Source organism: Rhipicephalus microplus, chromosome 6, assembly GCF_043290135.1.
Source record: "Rhipicephalus microplus isolate Deutch F79 chromosome 6, USDA_Rmic, whole genome shotgun sequence".
Lineage (NCBI taxonomy): Eukaryota > Metazoa > Arthropoda > Arachnida > Ixodida > Ixodidae > Rhipicephalus > Rhipicephalus microplus.
The window spans coordinates 192,271,591-192,293,650 of record NC_134705.1 but is presented as its reverse complement, the minus strand read 5'-3'; the positions used below and the strand labels follow the sequence as shown (position 1 = coordinate 192,293,650).

Here is a 22,060-nt window from a genome sequence, read left to right as displayed (position 1 = left end):
GTAGTGGTCGCGGACAAGTTTGTATGTACAGAATTTTAGTAAGCTATCTCTGCTTGCTATCTCTGCTATCTAAGCTATCTCTGCTTGCTATAGTAAGCTATTTCTGCTTGTAGGAGTTTTATGTGAACAAAGCATACATTTGTCAAATGTTGTGTTGGTATAATGAAAACTAGACTTGTCGAAAGTGTCGGTTGATTGGTAACAACTTTATTGGTAGTCCGGCAGAGCTTTCGCCGACCGGGCCTTAGGTCTCCCTCGTCGGGACGTCGTCAGGACCTTGCCTGGCTGCCGCATCGCGGGCCTTCTGGACGGCCCAGAGTTGGTCGCCGAGGCTGGGGCTGCACATGGCAGCGGCCCATTACGGCTGAAGGGTTCTGGATTCAGCACCTTGGGGATTTTTGGTACAATCCGAGAGCATGCGAGTTAATATGGTAACCTCAATACCGCATATTTTGCATGAGAATCGGTAAAAGTGAAACCACCAGGTAGTGTCTTGAAGTAGCACTTGATACACAGTACAGTCGTTGGCTTCCAGATTCTTTGTTTGTTCCAGAGTTTGTGGCTGCACGACTGACCACCGATTTCGAAGTCAAAGGCTTCAGCGCTGAAACAAGCAATGTCAATGCCATGTTCCTAATTTTGACTTTCTTGTAAGGCGTTGCAGAATGGATATGCCTGCTGTATTTCTATATTTCACTACCAATCGATTATGCAAAGTAAATCACAGTGCAAAGAAAAGGTTGGCAGTTCTTTGCGTTATGTGGGAACATGTAAAGACAGTACTTACGCTGAGCTCAATCACCTGTTTCTCCATTTTACATTACATTGCTATGCATGTGGTAAAGGTACAAGATCTCTTGCGGTTAACAAACATGTATGTGTGAAAGCCAGTTGGCCCCAACAATTCAGGTGGACGTGAAGATTGCCACAGTAGCATCTTATCATAGAGCTGTGCTTTGTGTCTTAGATATTATGCGTAGATATACAGCATGCTGTGGCACAGCCTGGGGTGCGTGGAGTTCCGTCCCTTGATCCCCGCCAAATTTCAATTTTGCGCATGTGCGGGCATGCAGATACAAATTTTGCATGCAGAAATATTTTACTGCTCTTTATTTAATGTTCAGGAGACAAGTAATTAAGTTGAAAATACAGATGTGATAGCACAGCCAGCTCCAAAATATGAAGCAGATAAACATCACATTTATGTGCCAGCAATAGGTTTTGCCTTGATAATAATCCTTTTGAATTGCTTCATTGTGGATAATATCTTGTTCTTTTTCTTTCCCTAGGGGCATTCAGCGAATAGCAATGAACCCTTGAGACATTGTATGTGACGTGTTCTACCATGAATGAACTGATACTGACTGCTTATCATTGAATATATTGTGTCTTCTTTAACGATGGAATCACCACTGTGGTTCAGTAGTGATACTGTGCTCAACTGGGGTCCTCAAAGTCGGGGATTCCATTCAGGTTGTGACAGTCTCATTTCGATTGAGACGAAATGCTGGAAGCCCATGTACTTATATTTATGTGTGCATGAAAGAACACCGGGTAGTGTAAACTTCTGGAGCTCTTCACAGTGGTGTGCCATGTAGAAATATCATGCTTCTTGCATAAAAAACACCAAAAGTTATTTTTTATAACTTAAATTTTTTGTCAACCTTCAGTTTTGGAAATGATACATTTGTGTGTGTTATTTTCTGCTCAGAATGGTTTCATCTTTTTCTGTAATGCTTGTGTATTTGCGAATTCTCAGTTCTGGAATGTTCACTTTCTCAAACAACTTTATAATCAGCCTGTTGATTAGTTTCTTCAAGAGAGTGGAGATTATTGCTGTTAAAAATTGATGTAAAGCAACTGCATTTTATTATGACTAAAAGGGCATCACCCAGGAATAAATTACTGTGAACTGGACTTGATCGCAAAAGTTATTTTCTAGATTACTCACCACGACTTACGGTGTGCGATTGCTGACCCGCAGGTCGTGCAATGAAATCCCTACTGCAGCGGTTGCATTTTCAATACAGGCGAATATGCCCGTGGCTTAGATTTAGTTGCAGGTTAAAGGGACTGTCTACCTCTCAGAAAAATTTTTCTCATTGCGGCGCAAGTGAAAAGATTGTTCGCCATATTGGCGGCAACGAGCATGCTTTCGTACCAGAAAAAAGGAATTGTAATTTTAACTTGATGTTGAAAGTAGATAAAAAGTGACCACTAGCATCACCCAACAGCAAATGTGCTCAATCTTGACAATCTATTGATAGGACAAGAAATCCTCACAGGCAGATTTATTTTGCTTAAAAACAAACATGTTTAACTTGAAATTGTACTTGAGGCAGCTTTAGGTTGCTCCAGAGACCAATTTTTGCTTTTGTTTTTTCACCCGTTCAAAAAGTCATCCGGTGGCGCTGCTGGCGGTGTGTTCGCTTGCCTTCATGCCTGCCTGCTAATGGCGGAGAAACGCGACAACAGCGTTCGCCGCCGCTCATGAGAACATCAAAAAAGTTTGTGTGTGCCTTAACCAATCGCTAAGGTATTTGTTTTATTAATAAGCAAACTTGATCAAGATGAGAGGGTACTGACGTTTACAGGATGATGTCTGTTTTCAGTCTTTGAAAGCACTGAAATTTGGGCGTGTTTGTACTCGAACATGGTGGTATTTTGAGCGCGTAAATAGACAAAGAACGAAAGGCAGAGGTAGACAGTGCTTGTGCTGTCTACTACTGTCTTTCGTTCCTTGTCTATTTATGCGCTCAAAATACCACCATGTTTTCAGTCTTCCTTTCATCAAATCACTGTCGTATGTATGTCCATAAAACTGTAACTCTGTCATCTGAAATACGAAAGGGCTTTTGTTTACATGCACGTTAGAATAAATTAATCTATATTTCCACACTACTTCCTGATTGATGGAAGTGTGGTGTTGCTATATGCAAAACCCTTGAATTTCAGTTCATTTTCCATTCAAATAAAAAGCGGCTCTTTAGTAACCTGACTTGTAACCTTACTTCTTTGCAGCTTCAGGGCCTGCCACTTAGCCAGCGTCTATGGATGCTCAGAAGCCACACCGGGACAGCTTCACCTGCACTTTGTGCGCACTGCCTGATCTCAAAAAAGCAAGATTCTGTGCTGTGCATTTTGCCACTTCCGTTCGTGATACCAGATTTGTCGAAGCCTGTTGTCGCAGTTATTGAGTGATCGTCTTTGTTTTCTTTTGCAAGTAACCAAGCTTGTTTATTTGAATAGTGTGGAAATAATTCCCGCAATAACACCAGTAACCATTGAAAATTTACTTTATATGTCTCTTTATTGAATTATGATATCTAATAATTCCTTGCCTTTTCGGTAGAACAGCGATTCTATGCTCTCCTTTGTTCAACTTCAAGGTACCTTCTCAGATGTTCCGGTGCAATCTAGCAATTTGTGCTGCTATGCCAAACTTTGCCATCTTGTCAATATTTACGCAGTGATTTGTAGAAAGGTGCCTTTCGTTTCTGTGTCTTTATCTAAATTTGGGACTAGTGCATTCTGTTTTGTTGCTCGCCAAACAATAAGATCTAATCTTCTTTATCTTTTAGGTTCAGAGTTTTGTTACCTCTATGTACTGTACAAATGTTTCTTCAGCTAACTTTTTTTATTTCCTATTATGGTATAGGTTTTTTTTTCTTGCGCACAAGCACTTTGCACCAATTAAGCATTTAGCAATTTCTGATGATTAGTTGTTGCAGATGTGTTTTGTTTTACTAAACAGGTTACTGTGCTTTGCGATTATTTTGCATTCTTCATAATTCAGTGCTTTTGCTAAAAGGTATATCAGCCCTTTAGCTCGTATTATATAGAGGAGTGTCATTGGAAGTCCACTGATTTAATGTATGCTCTTATTCTGCTATAGAATGTGATTTTATTAATGTCTTCTCTTGATAATAATCACTGAAAGGTGGTCTACAATTGTGCTATTCATCTATAGGATTTTGTCTTCATGCTTTTATTTGCTGGGTCATTTCTTCAATATAGTTGAACCTCTTTATGAGAGACGTGCGCCAGTGAGCACTTCTCGCCTTTTATACGAGGTATCTCTTGTAAGCAGGGCATAATGCACGTTTTCTTATCGACCTTTATTTCTGTGTATGCATGCTGGTGTCATATGTTATAGCCATTGTCTCTTATGTCGGTGCAGTGTCTCTTGTGAGGAGGTTTGACTGTATAGGAATTCGCCTCGGCTTCCAGCTTTAGTGCTGAGGAAGCAATGTGTTGTTTTGTTCTTTTATAATTGTCCTAATGTTGTTTAGTTTACTCGTCTGGGCAGGATGACCGCTGGTCATTAAGAATGACTGACCAGATACCAAGAAAAGGCAAACGTGGGAGAGGAAGACAGAAAAGCTAGGTGGGCAGATGAGATAAAAAAAGTTTGCTGGCAGCAGGCAGCACAGGACTGGTTTGATTGATGGAACATGAGAGGAGCCTTTGCCCCTGTATTGGGCGTAGTCAGGCTGATGATGATGATGATGTTGTTCAGTCTCATACTTACCACTGTGCTTTCATTTGGGGCATGCTTATATTTTATTGCATATAACCTGCACGTTATGCAGGGTTATATGCGAGTTAATACGGTATATGTACTGTAGGATAGTCAAGGTATTTTATGACATTGCAGCAAGTGGTTGCAAAGAATACATTTGCTTAGTAACTATAATGGTGTGACACACACGAGTATATTTATGTGCAATAGAGTTGCTAAACAGAACCTGGAGGGACTAGGAAAATGTGTTCTATTTAACAGGAGTTTCGTTTACTGAGAGATGAACAGTTGTGTAGAGTACAAGTATGAAACCAATCGCATCATGGGCAGCTGTTCCATTGAAGCAGCATTTCTGTAAATTTTCATTTACTGAGAATCTACTGTAGTTGTCTTCAAGCCTTTTTTTTTATCGGAGACTTTGTGTTAGTCATCTTTCCTCTCATTTCATTTCTTGTGTTGTTCATAGGACGGCTACATGGTAGCATTTTAATAAGGGCAATAAAACACCTGTGTACTTGGCTTTATGCAGAACTTGGAAAAACCCAGCTGGCTCGAAATTAACGGGGGTTTCGCTATTGTGACACGAAAGTTGAAGAATGCTGTTGCCGTGTAAAATGCTAAAATAATTGTTTTCTTTTTGTTTTGAGTAACCTGTCCTGTTTTCTTTGTGCAGCTTTAGAGTCTTCCATCTCTCCTGCAACCGCGGCCACGGACAAGTCGCATCAGGGAGGTCGCCGCTGTGATGTGTGTGACTACAAGGCTGCTACACCATCTAAACTGATACGACACTTGAGGGTTCATACAGGTGAGCGGCCATTTAATTGTCACCTGTGTCCCCAAGGCTTCTCATGAAAGTCCAACTTGAAGGATCACCTGCACGCACATACAGGCCAGCGGCAGTATAAATGCCACTTGTGTCCCGAAAGCTTCTCACGAAAATTCACAATGAGTGATCACCTGAACGCTCATACAGGAGAGCGACCGTATAAATGCTACCAGTGTCTTGAAAGCTTCTCACAGAAGTCCGCGTTGACCATACACCTGCGCCCCCACATAGGCGGCCGGCGATGTTGGTGCCCTTCGTGCATCTGGACGTTTACGTCGAACTTAAACCTCACACGACACAGGCGTCAGCATGCACACTAGTGATCTATTTAATGCCATTTCTACCATATTAGCCTTTTCTTTAAGGTAAAGCTAAATTTGATTTATTGTGCTGTAGAGTATCCAAGCTACGTGGAACATTATAGCCTCTCTATTCATCCTGATAGAGTGGCCTCATTCTCACTAGAACATCTATGTGCATGCTACAAAGTGTGGCAAGAATGTTTTCTTACTTTCTGTGCCTCTATACAGTGTTCTTCCATGACCAGTTAAATATTGTGTATGTTTTAAGGTCAGGGAAATGCCCATGTATTTGTGATGCTGAGTCATCATGAACACATGCTGTGGATGTGTACATTTTGTATTGATTTCAGGAGTCTGATGCAGATGCCTCAAGCTTCTAAAAAGTTGCAATCAGACTGTAAAAACTGACTCATTAATAACTCATAAGTACTGTGTAACGTCACTTTTAGTTAAAGGCCTGCGGCGGCTGCATTTTCGATGGAGGCGGAAATGTTAGGCCCGTGTGCTCAGATTTGGGTGCACGTTAAAGAACCCCAGGTGGTCGAAATTTCGGAGCCCTCCACTACAGCGTCTCTCAGAATCATATGGTGGTTTTGGGACGTTAAACCCCACATATCAATCAATTCGTTAAAGGCCAACTTTTGTGTTTTTGTTTATCACGTCAAAGAGATTTTGCTTGTATGTTGCATAGACGCTCCTCTTGGGCATGATACCAAAAATACAGGGCAAATTTGATAATAATTTTAGATAAGCAATAAAATTGCAACATTAAAATCAAGACACAACTGAACAGTACTGTTTTAGTGTAATGTAGATGTCGCTGAAAATCGGATATCGAGCAAGTCATGCTGGTACTGCGAGCGCAAAGTACGGAAGGTGCAAACACAGTGAATAGTGAATGCTCGGGGAATAGCGGAATTCATTGCAACAGACTGACTGCGCCATGTGCACAAGCTCCTCAGGACTGACGGAAAATGGCAGCTACGATTCAGGTGCATAGAGAGCAAATAATCGAGCACGTGTTTCCTACTTCATTGAAGTAGGAAACACGTGGTTAATTATTTTCTTGCCTGGTTGCGCATTTCAGTCGGATGGCGCCACTTGTCTAAGCAGCTCGAACTTGTAGAGCCGCGATCGGGTAAAATGCCATCGCTGATGAGTTTATGGGATAACAAGAGTTTCTTAACATTGATATGGTAAGAGTGCACAAATTTGGCAACACCAGCATTGAAAGTCGCATTGGTGGTGACAAAGGAATTTTATGTAAGCCGTGTATAAGCCTCCTTTCGCAAGGTGCGCCAGGCCCGTGTAGCTGACAGCATGGCAAAGCAGGGTACGAGACAATAACTGATGTTCCACATATATGAACTAATTGACAGTTTGTGCCTTAATTACATCACCTGAATCGCCCTTCTGGTGTAGCGAAGTGTGTCAAAAAGACCATAAACGTTAAGGGAAAATAAACTTTTTTATTCAGATGTTTTGGAGCTCAGCCCTTTAAGGATGCTTTATATTGTTTTTTGCCTGGACATACGAGTGCTTGCCTTGAAGCAGATAGACCCGATGAAAACACTGTAGTCTCTACTGCAGAATTCATTATATTGTGCACTGATGCAAATTGGAAGTGTCATAGGGATACAGTGTCACTTGTATTATCTATGGCACATTCAGTGCACTACTTGTGTTAAACTGTTTATAACTGAACTCCTCGAAAGTTTTTTTTTTTGCTCAGTCACTATGTTGGCATAACAGGTTTGGATTCATCATAGGGCACGTAAACATACTATGACCACAGAAGAAAAGTTCAAGCATCAGCATAACTACATCCTAATCTTAGGAGGAATGAAATATATATGTATAAAGCCTCTGCCGTAAATAACGAAGTTGGTATTGGCAGATCCTGGAGTGTAGGCAGAAGTTTTGATGCACTTGGGTGTGTTGCCACACCACAGACCCAAACATGTGGGGCTTAGACGCCCTTATGTCATTCTTTTGTGCTGCTGCACATTGTCCAAGCTAACAGATAAATCCTTCAAACTTGCCTTTGACTTGGACTTCTTTGGTGTCTTTTCAGACACCACTTCAGCCTCTCAATGGCAGGGCTGCGAAGTGCGGATGTTGTAATAAAATGTAGGATATTTCTGTATGCGCCAAGGTTCAAAGGCACAACATACTTGCTTTCAACAGCCGCTCTTCATAAGAAAAAGCATTTTATGCACTCAACATAAGCAATTGGATTGCATTTGTTCTCAGACTTCTTTTCCCATGGGACAAAAGGGCACCCTGAGGTGCTTAAGCGTCCATTGACAGCTTGAGCCAACCCGAGGAGTACTGTCACTTGAGAAATTTTGTGCCTACGGATTAGCCCGCGAAATTTGATGTAGCATCATTCATGACTAACTTGGCTTGCTTATTAATGAAATTCACTCCTTACATGTATTTTGTATTCTTGTAAAAGGTAGCTACTTTTTCCTTCTGAGGTTGTGTTCTGTTGCTAATATCTTATTCCCTTCTTCCTCCCATGACATGCATGCCACCAAATATCAACGAACTCTGAAACCACTTGAATTTAATACCTCACACCATGAACACCCGCTTTGTGGCTTTCTGTGACTATTTTGTGTTGCTTTTTTATTTGTACTCATATTTTGTTATCTTTTTGTTATTTAGAGTGTCTGTATAAATGTTATTTTGCATTTACGCTATTTTGTTATCTGACATCATTGTGTCCGATAGTCTAAATGCTTTTCTTTTACGCAGCACGATTTCATCTCTTTTTGTGATGCTCACGTATTTGTGATCTCTCTGTGCTGCCACGTCCACTTTCTGGAACAACTTCTTAATTAGCCCATTATTTAGGTTCTTCATCAGAGTGGGATCAGCAGCTCTTGAAAGCTGAATTATTTGCAGGCATTTTTAAAACTAATATTATAAGTGCATAACTGAAAAAGATTACCGGGAGGTGGTTTTAAATTTCAATAGTTGTTACTGAAGTTCAACCTTTTTATACTTTTATTCATGTTCAGTTCCCTTGAAAACATGCCTTCTCTGGCTCTTGAAACTCTAGCACAGATAAAATGAACTCATGACAGTCAGCGCAAGAAAAAGGACACGAAAAAACAACGAAGTGCACGACACAAGTGCTGTCTGACTGAAATTTAAAGTTAAAAATGTGGCATATATAAGCATGAGCGGAGGTACTGAAAAAATTTCGTCAACCCCGAACAATCACTTATGCTGTAGGTACTCAGCATTTTTGTGAGCAATTAAAAGCTGGCCCGTGTACCGGTTTTTTGCTTTTATCATTTCAAATGCTTCAGCGATTTCGCGCGTGCTCTGGTCCCTGTGCCGCATCACCACAGGGTATTCGTTAAGCCCGGCCGTGCAACCGCACTATCAACAATAGAGAAAAATATGCCTTGACGGTGTATCTGTCAGAGGCAAGCATGCTCCCTTAGACGGACGTTGAGATACGTCCCATCTCCTCCCCCCCAAAAAAAAGGAAAGATGTGTATGCATACACATGTGTAAGTTATGCGTGCTGCACTAGAAATGCATGATTAAATGTGTTCTTTTTTTTTTTCCCTTTTACGCGACAATTTCGTTTATTGTAGGAAAGTTGTGTATGCTTATCCGAAGCAACATGACTGCCTTGGTAATTGTGCTACAGATAACCACCGTTTTCAAAGTTTTTAAGAAAACTAGCAGTGGTCATACACAAATGTGTGCTCTGATTTACTTCCATCAGTGGAAATTTTTTTTTCTTGGCCGTTTCACTTGAACTTGTATATTACAGATTCAACTAATCCTGCCTTGTCATATTGTGATAAAAATTTTGCATTTTATTTATGAACACATTGCAGTTCTGTCATATAACTTCAGGCTCACATAATGCTTGTTCGATATTTCACTAAGTTCAATTTACCATCTTGATATATTTCCGCTCTTATTCAAGGAATGGAGGTTTTATTTTTTCTGACTGTCTTTGTTTCCACTAAAATTGTAACTGTTGCCCGCCAAATGATAACATGTAATATTTTCTCATTTTACACTTGTGCTTTTGTTACCTCTTTATTCTGTACATGCAAGGTTTCTTGGAGGTCGCTTTTTATTTCCTGTCATTATGTTATAGCTTTTATTTTATTGTCCTGTTGCAAAGAGGCGAATTCTGCCACTTAAGCATTTACTAATTTATCACCTGTTTAGCTCTATAAGTGCATTGTGTAGTGCCAACTATGTTACTGTGTTTTGTAAATATTTTACACTCATGGTACTGCAGTGCTTGCACAAATGTTATATGAGATCATTAGCATATTATTTCATATTGTTGCATTGTAAGTTCAGTGATATAATATGCTTACTGATTTGGTATTGTCTTAGAATGTGGTTTCATTGGTGTATTTTCATCAATAATAATCACTGAAAAATGGTTTGTGAGTCTGCTAGGTGTTTTAAAATTATTTATTCACAGTTTCACTTGCCCTAGCATTTTTTAAAATTTTTAAATCTGGGCATCCCCTCTGCTCTCAACTTCAGTGCTGGAGAGCAATGTTGCTTTTCAGGTTTCCTAGTTTATGTTCTTCAGTAGCAAGCTTTCTGGTGGCCTTATTAATAATAACATATGGCATTCTTATATTGTATATTTGATTGTCTTCAAGCTTCCTCTATCACAGGCTTTGTGTCAATCAACTTCACTCGCATCATTGCATTTCATTTACTTTTGATAACCACGGCTACTGTTGCAGTGTTGTAATAGGGATAAAATACCACAATTCTTGTGTACTTGTGCATAAGTTAGAAAAACTCTTGGTGGCTTGAAGTTTATTAAGATATTCTAACTGCAACATGACTCGCAGTTATAGAACGTTGGTTTACAACATCTTAAAATTAGAATTCATTTTCTTTTCAAATGAAAAGCAATGTTTAAGTAATCTGCCTTGTTCGTGCAGCTTCGGGGTCTTTCATTCCTCCTGCCACCATGGATCTGGACAAGTCACATCGGGAATGCTGTCACCACTGTAAAGTGTGCAACTACAAGACTAACAAGTTGTCTAACCTGATACGACACATGAGGGTTCATGCAGGCAAGCGGCCGTTTTAATGCCACCTGTGTCCCCGAGGCTTCTCAGAAAAGTTCAGCTTGAAAAATCACCTGTACACCCACACAGCAGAGCGACCGTATAAATGCCATCTGTGGCCCGAAAGTTTCTCACGCAAATTCACATTTTAATAATCATCTGCACACTCATACAGGCGAGCAGCCGTTTCAATGCCACCTGTGTCCCCAATGCTTCTCACAACAGTCCATATTGAATATTCACCTGCACACTCGCACTGGAGAGCAACCGTGTAAATGCCACCTGTGTGCCAAAATCTTCTCGCACAAATCAATATTGAATAATTGCCTGCACACCCGTACAGGCAAGTGATCGTATAAATGCCACCTATGTCCCCAATGCTTCTCTAACAGTTTATATTGAATAATCACCTGCACACTCACACAGGAGAGCAACCGTATAAATGCCACCTGTGTTTCCAGGGCTTTGCGCTAAACTCCATTTTGAAGAATCACCTGCACACCCACCTGGGATAGCGGTCATATCAATGCCCTTTATGACATCAGAGGTTTATGTTTAGGGCGAATCACAGATCACACATGCGTCAGCATGCACACCACTGACCAGTTTAATGTGATTTTTACTGTGTGAACTTTTTCTTTGTAAAGGTAAATTTGACTTGTTCTAGAGCACTGTGGAATTGCTGAGTCATGTGGTACATTAAAGCCCCGCTATTAGTACTTCTAAAACGGCTTCCTTCTGGTTAAGTGTCTATGTGGAAGTTGTATAATGTGGCAAGAATGCTTTATTATTATCTAGTGCCTCTTTATAGTGTTTTTTGCTGGTCAGTTGAATATTATCTGCTAAAAGGCCAGGGAAAAACCCATATATTCATGCTGCCGACCAAGCATGAAGACGTGCGGTGTCCGTAACCGCTTACGCGCAAAATAGAAAAAAAAAAACTCGGTAAATGAGAAACACCAAGGACACAATGCGATTCGAATCCGGGTCCCCTCCGGGTACGCCCAGTGTTCAAACACTAAGCAATGCCGCTGCTTGAGACTCTTTTGCAAACTGGCCTTAGGCAGGCTTTATCTCACGAAAAGATTGCTTGATATGTGGGGTTTAACGTCCCAAAACCACCATATGATTATGAGAGACGTCGTAGTGGAGGGCTCCAGAAATTTCGACCAACTGGGGTTCTTTAACGTGCACCCAAATTTAAGCACACGATCCTACATCATTTCCGGCTCCATCGGAAATGCAGCCGCCGCAGCCGGGATTCGATCCACGACCCGCGGGTCAGTAGCCGAGTACCTTAGCCACTAGACCACCGCGGCGGGTGTATCTCACGAAAGGAATCGTGTTAATATGAGTAATAAAGCGTTTTAGAGCAGCAAACGAACAACCTGGCATAGTACAACGGGAATTGCTTAACGAGTGGGTCGTTCAGTGCTCCAACCCATTGCAAAAGGTTGTCCTCGAACCCTCACCGCACAGTGGGTATGCGCCACCGCATACCCACAAATTTTGGTCATATTAGGATGTAGGTGAGGGCACCTGTTTTGAATATTACAGGTTTTTAAATTTTTTTTAAACAAAAAACCCCTACGATATGTAGTACCTATGTGATATTCCTTTGGGGTTTCAGAGCATTTAAGAGCATAACCATTCTTGTTGAGGACTTGTATCAGTATGCACAGTCATAGTAAATGCCTAATGTTATTGCTTACCTGCAGAGGCTTTGCACATGTGAATTTTCGTTTTGCTTGTAGAGGGTTCAGCGTATTGGTACACTGAAGAAGCGCGATTGCATGTGTTTCTTTAAAAAGTGGAAATTTAGTCTTTCGCCAAAAGGTTGTGTGCTGATCGAAATCCCAACATGGATGCCTTGTTAACTATGCTGGAGCTTGGATTAAGTTTTTAAGAATATTAATACGGTGCATTCACAAATGTGAGCTGTGATTTTCTTGTGCCAATGGAATGTCTTTCCACTGCCTCGATAACATTGAGCGACCCAGGCCTTTTCTCAAGTGTGCATAAATCCAAGTACACTGGTGTTTTGGTATTTTACACCCCCCCCCCCCCCCCCAGTAAAATGCCACCGCTATAGCAACAGTTATGAACAGCCAAAAATGTGAAGTGAGAGCAATGTTCATTTATACAAATTCTTCAATGAAAAGGCTTCAAGAGAGTTTCATAAACAAAGCATGTCTGAAAAACTGTTTTGCACTTACTAGATATTAATATATATGCAACTGCTAAAGGTGAAGTTTGTGAAACTCTCTTATTGTTCCTAAGAAAATGTATTCGGCATAACCTATTGCACTCAACTGTCTTGCTGCAATCAGTAATCTTGTCATTGTTTTGCACATATTAGCATGCCTTTAATTACAGCATATTAGAATACTACATACAACTAAACATCAATCAGGACGACTGTAAAAGAAACAAATTAATATCTCTTTACCGTTGAAGTCGAAAACAGGGGCGATGCCTGCATTTAAAGAGCTGCAACAGAGAGAAAACTGTTAAAAAGGAATTTTCATGACATGTAGTAGAATCGCAATTTCTCAGTCAGCACGATTGATAATGCACCAATAAAGCCAAATTCTATAGTAATAAGATATGACTGAATACATTATATCGCTCAATTTCTGATATAGCACTAGGTTTTATATGCTAAATATCCAGTATATCTTTCATACGAGCACTGAAATACCGACAAAAAAAAAAATAAATCTGGATACATGCCACTGGTGCACAACTGTTAATCCTTGAGTGGTGTTGCCTTCTGAACCCTTAAGTTACAGTTTATTTTCAATTCAAATGAAAAGCAGTACTTGAGCCTGTTCTCTTGTTATCTCTGTGCAGCTTCGGGTTCTTCTATCTCTCGTGCGACTGCGGATGCTGAAGAGCCACATCGGGGACGCTGTTACCCTTGTAACGTGTGCGGGTTAGAGCACGATTTTTTGTCCCATCTGAAACAGCACATGAGGGTTCATACGGGCGAGCGGCCGTTTAAATGCCACCCGTGTCCCCAAGGCTTCTCACGAAGGTCCACGTTGAATGACCACCTGCGCACCCACACAGGCGAGCGTTCACATGAATGCCCTCTTTGCTCTCAGGCCTTCTCAAAAAGGGCCACATTGTACACTCACATACTCAGACATAAAGGAAAGTAACCATATTTTGCCTGCGACACGAGAGCTCGCTAAAGTCTCATGCGTGCACCCACACACAACGGGCGTTTCAATGACCTCCACGCCACCGCACCTTTCTGCGTAGTGGACCTATTGAGAGACATCCGTATCGGCAGTAACACCAGTGACAATTTTCAGTGTAATCTCATCTGTGCGAGGTCTTTTTTTGTGTGTGGAAATGCATTTGACTGTTCTGGAGCCCTGTGCATTTGTTGCGCTATGCGTGACATGCATGTCTTAGTACTTATAGCACAGTACGTTCTCCTCAATATAGAGTCTGTGTACGCAGTAAAATGGGATGAGAAAGTTTTGTTCTTTTTTAGTGTTTCTTCACAGTATTCTTGATAGACCAGTTGTATGTTCTCTTTGTTATGACGCGAATGGAAACCCGTGTACTTGTGCTGGCCAGAAACCATGAAAATGTCTCACTGTCGTACCACTGTGCTGTGTACGTGTAATTTTGTGATAATTGAAGCAGTCTGAATCTGTGTTCATGGGCATCTGAAAACTGTAACGAGGCAGTAAAACTCGACTCATTAATTGCTCTAAATGACTGTGGAATATCAATTATTATTACACATACCCTGCTTTTACTTCTGGTACAGCTGTATGACTGGTGCATTGTGTAGTGTTGCTTGGTGAATGATAAGGCGTGGTCTTTACATAATAAGCTCATATCTTTGTTGCCTCTGTGTTCACTACACATGAGCTTTATCTTGAGCCTATCTTTGTTGTAGCCTGTTACTGTTGTTTTAGCTGGGTTGATTTACTCTTGGGTACAAACACTTTTCACTAAATAAGTGCTTAACCATTTGTCACATTATTATTTCTAATATTACTTTTGGTCACACAAAATGAGATACTAGTAAGAACACACAACGATGCCGAAAAAGTATAGCAGAAGTCAGTAGTAATTCTAATTAATGTAAATGTAAAAAAAATAGAAAATGGTTTAAACAATAAATTTCCGTTGGCTGGGACAGAACTTGTGGCGTTCAAATAATGTGTCCAAAATGAGAGCGTCGCACGCGTTATTCGAAGGTTGCAGGTTCGCTCCCTGCCAAGGGAAAGTCATCTTTTCGTCCACTTTGCTTTGTTTACGTTTGCAGTACAATTTCTGCTAATAGCATCCCCTACACTTTTTTCGACATCGTTGTCCATCAGTTCTCATTAATATTGCGTGTAACAATGAGAGAGAGAGAAGCAACTTTATTGAAGTGGAAAAGGAGTTTTTCACAGAGAGAGGGCGGCCAAGCCGCACCTGGCCATCACCTCCTCGGCCCTTTGTGTCGCCTGGATCTGTGCGTCAAGGCTCGGGTTACAGAGTACGATTTTCCACGCCTCGGGTGAGGGATTGGTCAGGAGATCAGGCAGCTGTGGTTCCTCACTGCAGTCCCATTATATGTTAGAGAGGCAGGCGACGGAGCCACACCAAGAGCAATGTGAACCGAAAAAGAGGGGAGCACTAAATAAGTGTGCATATCTGTGGGCACGCACAGGAATGAGTTCGTCTGGATGTGACGCCATGCGACCTCTTGTGGTTTCGTTAGTCAAGTATGTGGTGGTGGCTTGGCTTAACGCGTGAGACGATAGTGCTGAGCTATTTCGTGATAGCAGGTCCGGGGCTCACCGCGGTCCTCGGGGGGTCCGTGGCACGGCACGTCGCTCAGTTGACGAATTTTCGAGCTGGCCGATGGCCGGCCTCGTTACCTGGGTTGCCAGCTTGTGCGGGGTTTCAGCCAAAAGATAATTGAAGTTAATGCTCGTCTTCACGGTAGGTGAGGAACCGTCATTCAACAAAGAAAAACCAGCCCTTAAATTTTCATTTCTTTCCTTCAACTAAAATACTGTATATTGCAAATGTCGTGCATTTCTGGTATTTCAACCCTTATTAGCATTTCATTGTGCTTAATATGTTCCAATGCAAGTTCATTGATGGCTCTGATTTGCGGATTTGTTATTGCCATTGAATGAAGTTTAGTGAAGAAATGTCTTGGAGTAATAGTCATTGTAGAAATGCTTTGATCTCTCTAGCTTCTTTTTTTTTTTGACACCCGTAATTAAATACGACTTAATCTCTGTTTTTGCAAGGGCTTAAGAGGCATTGCTTTGAAGAATTTAGGCCACATGACAGTACTTCAATCTCTGCTGAACATACGACCTGTTTATCCCACACTATTTCAAGGTTAAACCGTTATTGTTGTACAATGTCACTTGCATTATCTACGGCAGATTGAGCGTACTGGTATAAAGTTTTTCATAGCCAACCTCTTCGAAGGATTTTTTTTTTAATTTACAATGGTGGCCTAACAGGTTTGGATTCATGGCAAGACGTAGGAATTTACTGGTGGGCAGCACACGAAAAAAGTTCAAAAGTCAGCATAACTACATTTTAATTTCCCTAGGAACGTAAGGTATTGTATATAGGGTGTTTCAAGAAATGTGTCCACTATTCTTTAAAAATCAGCAAAAGGCCATATTTGCTCGTTTTCTTGACAGTTGCTTTTTCTGTAGCGATAAGCTTGAAGCGTATAGTGGCAAGGCCTGCTTTCCGTCTCGTATTGTTCACTTTTGCTAACAATTTATTCCCCGCTTTCTCTCCTTAGATGCATGCCACCAAATACCAGACGACTATGAGGCCAATTGGATTCATTGCGTCACGTCATGAATCGCTGTTTTCTGTCTTTCTTTGAATATTTTGTGCTATTTCCTATCTCTATCTACATTTCGGGATGTCGCTTCTTTGTATCTCATACTATGAGTGCTTTTCGTTCGCACAGTATTGTTCCATCATTTTCGGCCATGCTCATGTATTTGTGATCTCTCCTTTCTAGCACGGTCGATTTCTGGAACCACTTCTTAATTACGTTGTTCAGTTTCTGAGAGAGTGGAGTTGATTGCTCTTGAAAGTCGAAGGACTGCCACAATTATTTATGATTAATACAAACCCACGACTAAAAAAAATTGATGAAATGCTTTCCTGGTTCACAATGGTCATTTTTAAAATGCTACCTTTTTATGATTGTTTTTCTTATGATATTTAAAATATGCTTTCCGTTGCTCATAGAACCCAGCTCAGAGGAAATAAGTACCTGTCTTGTTCCACATTGTGTGTTTAGACTAGCACCCATGCTCGTTCACCATGACTAGGAGCCAGTGTATCCTTATATATCTACTGAGGTATGTTTAAAAATATAAAGATATTGAGACAACTGTACTGGGTAGAAAATAACCTTTATTAGCATAGTAGCAATGTGTTTCATTAACTTGGTCCTTGAACACTAGCATGTGTGTGTGTGTGTGTGTTTTCAGCAAAAGGGAAATGTTTACCAGTGTGCTTTGTTCCTGAATGTGCCATGAAGCCATTCACATAGCAGCGATAGAGTTTGAGTCGGTCGGTGTTATTTTCTTTTTTAACTTTTTGATATTTTATTGCCACGGATGCAATAGCTGTATATCAGAAAGGGTAAGATTATGTAGGTAGTTTCAAAGTGATGAAATTTTCCCCTGCTGCCCGACTCGTAACAGTAGTGTATTGCTGCCACGGAAAACCCTTGCACTTCAGTTCATTTTCTGCTCAAATGGGAAGCGGTACTTGAGTGAGCTATCTTGTTACCTTTTCTGTGTGCACACCCAGGGTCTATCACCCAGGCAGAGGCCACGGTTGCTGAGAAGCCTCCTCGAGAAAGCCGCCATCGTTGCCCCTACTGCAGCTACGAGACTCCGACCCATATGGAGCGGCACATCAGGGTTCATACGGGCGAGCGGCCCTTCAAATGTCACCTGTGCGAGCGAAGCTTTGCATTACAGACCACATTGAATGATCACGTGCGCACCCACACAGGAGAGCGTCCTTATGCATGTCACCTGTGCCCATTCAGGTCTGCACATAGGTACACCTTGAAGAATCATGTGCGTACCCACACAGGCGAACGGCCATATCAGTGCTCTATATGTTTGCAGACGTTTACACGCGGTGATAGCCTTAGAATACACATGTACCAGCATTAACGCCAGTGACAATTTTAGTGTACGGCTTTGCAATTTTTCTTTACGTATCTGACTTTTTTTTATTAAAATGATGAAATAGGAGAGGTTGGTGCCATTATGGTGGCACCGGCTACTCCTTTTCTCTTAGTAGGCAAGATATGCCGTATGATCAACAATATGGGCATGGAATGCGAGACTGTACAACATACAATGTGATAGTACACAATAGCCGAACTTCACAGGTCAGTTCACATTCAACTAAGAGATTTATATGTTCCACACACCAGGTCAGTTCACCTCACATGACAGGTCATATTTGCCTGGTAGTATGTACACAATTTCCTCATACAAGGTCAGTTCACACGGAGACAGGTGATTTCACATATGAAGCACACTGTCTAAATATTACATATTTTTTTGTGCATGAAGACGAAATCATTTACGGTAGGTCAATATTTTCATAAAATATTTGATTCTTTAAGAAACTTCTTGAAGGCAACAAGTGCTCTTTTCTGAAGACCTGCAGTTGGTCATGAACCTAGTATTTTCGTCCCTGTGAAAGGCCTCCTATCTAAAAGTTGCAAACTTCCACGTAATACTTGTCTTTGTGTTTCATATTTCGGACACTCCAGAAGGAGGTGATGTAAATCATGGTCAGGGTGGTCGCAGGAGCACTCTGTACTAGGCGCACGTTTTATCCTGTGTAGGAAGCGTCGCGTAAATGCAGCATCAAGCTCTAGGCGGTGGACCATTCACGGAACGCTAAAGCCCCAGATTGAGTACTGGTAGTTCATTTTTTTTTTGTTCAGTTGATCATCAATTAGCATGCAGTGTAATGTGGCAAGGATGTTTCATTGTTTTCTCATGCATCTTGACAGTGTTCACTGACCAATCGAATATTTTGTTTGATGTAAAGTCAATGAAGACTCGTGTATTCTTGCTGATGAGCAGCCATGAGGACATGCTGTACAGAGTGCTCTCTGATACAAAGACGACATCAAGACTTCAGCATAACAACTTGTGCACTGAAGCCTAATTATAACGAAGTTGCTCCTTACACGAAAAAAGTTTGTTATATCAGAGAGTTTGTTATAAAGGTACATTCCCAATGGTAAACCTATTGCAAGGCTACTTTTTATTTACTTCGTTATAATCTATATTTTGTTATATATGGGCTCGTTAGATCGAGGTTTAAGTGTATGTGGGATTTCTCGAGATAACCAGGCCATGTTGCGGCAAATCTAGTTGCTCAAGATGATGTTCCCTCTGACCTACCCGTTTGAGTCTGTTACACCGATACAACTCGAACTGAAAACTGTGGAAGCGGAAGTATGTGTGTCAATTAGCCCTAAATTGTTCGGTTTCTGTACACATAAATCACATAAATCCACATAAATCCACATAAATCAGGAGTCTCAAACTCGCCTTGGCTGTCCGCCTCCGTGGGACACGGCTGGGGTGCTCCGCTGCTGACCCGAAGGTCACAGGTTTGACCCCGGCCGTGGCGGCCGCATTTCGATGGAGGCGAAATGATGGAGGACCGTGTACTGCGTAAAGCCGGAAGGGTTAGGGCCCTAACTACTACCTTCCCCAAATCCGGATTGAATAAAGTGTTTTACCGAGGAAAAATAATAAAAATTAGATTTTCTTAAAGTTTTCAAAAAGTGCCCCCTTCGCCCCTATAAATTCTTTGCTACGGGCCTGGCGATGTCGATGCAGGTTAAAGAACTCCAGATAGTCGAAATTTCGGGAGCCCTCTACTACGGCGTCCCTCATAACCATATTGTGGATTTGAGATATGAAACCCCAGTTAGTATTTCATTGTTAAACTCAACTGGGTTAGCGGGCCACACGTTGCAGTTGAACAAGGTTGAAGCGAGGGAAGATGTGGTGGAAGAGGGTTTAGTAAAATATCGCCTAACTCTGCCGAGTGGGCCTAGCCAGGTGGCGTCGAGTTAACTCGTGTCTATTTGGACCTCATCAAACTCACTCACTCGCGCCTAACGCTGCCATTTGGAAAATCACACATCCTGTATTTTATATATGGATCATTTTTGTGGTATAGTATTCTTCACCAGAATTTGAGGTACGTAATCACACCGATTCCCAGAATTACTCGAATGTGGGCGCAGATTGTGAAATCGTAATTTTGTTCGGCGCTTGTATTTCAACGCATGGTGACCGTAAGGAGTGGTTCAGAAAAAAAAAAATTCTTGAATTCAGTCTCGTCTTTGTAACTCAACAGATCAAATAGTTGTTGTCATGGGTGAGTAAATGACGTGGGTACCATTTAGCGTTTTATTTTTTTGCGAAGCCACGAGCTGCCTGGAAAAGTCCGCGCTCGCAGCTGGCAAGTTGCGTGTTTGAGACCCTTGACATCAGGGGTAAACGTCTCGTTACTATTCGAGACCTCCGAAAAGCCGATGCTTAAGAAAAGATGTGACTCGAAAAAATATATATCTTTTATCTGTAGCTGAAGGAGATAAATATTTTCACATAAGTTTGCATGTTGATTTCAAAGATGTATTCAGTTCTGTAGTAAGTTGAATAGTTATTAGTAAGTTGAAACTATTATAAGTATGAGTCATTGATGTCTCACAACACTCCACATTAACTGCAGAATGTAAATAACTGTCAAAAAAGTGTGTATAACACATTTAAGTGAACAAGAAAAATTGTAATGCGAGAAGTGTTCAATGCTCAGCCCATGCTAATTGCTTACTTTAAATTCATAATTGTGTAAATGATATCATGCTTTAAAAAAGATAATTGCACTCTTCACATGTTGAGAAATATGTGACAAAAAATTTTATCTTGATCTGGCCATCAAGTACCAAAAACCTGATGCCAAAACTTGGAAAGTTGTCTAAAATTGCATCTCAAGAAAAATGCAATTGAAAGGTAGATATGAAGGCTCATTTCTGTGGCAATGATGTGTTTTTTTTTAAATAACCTCTTCTATCATGAGAGCTTGGGAATTGCTGTTATTTTGAGCATGTGGCTTTGGTGAACTGCTCATGCAAAAGGCAATGGCAAGCTGCCAGGGGACAATTTCTAGGGGACTGTAGACAATGAGCTCTTCTTAGTTTTTATAGCCACCTTGTGTTTTTTAAAAATGATATTATTAGCTTACTAACTACTACCTTGATTTTTTTTTGTCATGAAAGTAGAGAAACCAAACTTGTGAAAGCAATTAAGAAAAAAAAATTACAATTTTAGAAAAAACCTTGCATTTTTCGAGTCCCATCTCCACATAAATACAAGATATTAACAAAAGCTACAGATTTAAAAATGCCAAAGTGCCAATCCAAAACTTTTTTATTGAGTTGCGATATTTCACATCAAGATACGGAAAAGTTCTTGAGATATAAAGCTGGAACCAAGACAACTTCTTTACTCCGTGTATAACTTCGGAATTACGGTATTTGCGCTTTACCTTGGCTGACTCCCTCTGCGATACCAAATTAATTCTGTATAAAGCGTTGATTTGGCCTATTTTAGGAAATGCCTCCGTTGTTTGGTACCTTCACAAATACGGTGACCTAAAAATACTTGACAGCGTCCAACATAAAGCCATCCGTTTCATATGCCGTAACTACAGCCACAACCTCCAGCCATCACAGGCCCTGCAATCACTAAACATTGTATCATTGCATTCCTGTTACCGTGTTGAATTTTTGAAACTATTATATACAATTATCAACTCCCCCACTGGCATCCTTGGCGGTTTATGAACGAAACTTGCACACGCATTTCGCACAACTTGAACGTAAAGCCTTTACTTGCTCGTACTAACGCATCCAAATTTAGTTTTTGTCCGCATACGGATTCGCTCACTACCATTAAAAGATTTCACTGATGCCGCTACTAATCATTTCAAACATATTTAAGTTCTTGTTTGTAATATGCAAAGTGTTGTTTTCTTGTGCATTGCTCTAATGTATTTCAGTTTTATATCGTTGTTTTTTTGCTCTGTTGTTTTCGTTCTATATTAATTGGGCTGCAGTATATTCAAATAAATAAATAGTCTTCATGAGCGTCCTTGACTGTTTTATTCTGCCACGCTTCTCTTTTCCCAAGCTAAGCGCATGCTCGTGTCCAGTGCAACAAACACTCAAAGCAACAAACATCGACACATCCATACCACAGCGTGTCCACTT

At 40.9% G+C, this 22,060-nt stretch overlaps 2 long non-coding RNA genes across 2 annotated transcripts; both read left to right on the top strand.

The window, feature by feature from the left end:
• The first annotated feature begins 2,203 nt into the window (after positions 1–2,203).
• On the top strand, positions 2,204–11,316 carry LOC142765771 (uncharacterized). The gene is made up of 3 exons (XR_012884389.1): positions 2,204–2,536; positions 3,022–5,327; positions 10,600–11,316. It is a non-coding gene; the product is annotated as an uncharacterized LOC142765771 (long non-coding RNA).
• Positions 11,317–12,450: 1,134 nt separating this feature from the next.
• Positions 12,451–21,933, top strand: LOC142765766 (uncharacterized). The gene is made up of 2 exons (XR_012884386.1): positions 12,451–13,663; positions 17,548–21,933. It is a non-coding gene; the product is annotated as an uncharacterized LOC142765766 (long non-coding RNA).
• The last annotated feature ends 127 nt before the right edge of the window (positions 21,934–22,060 follow it).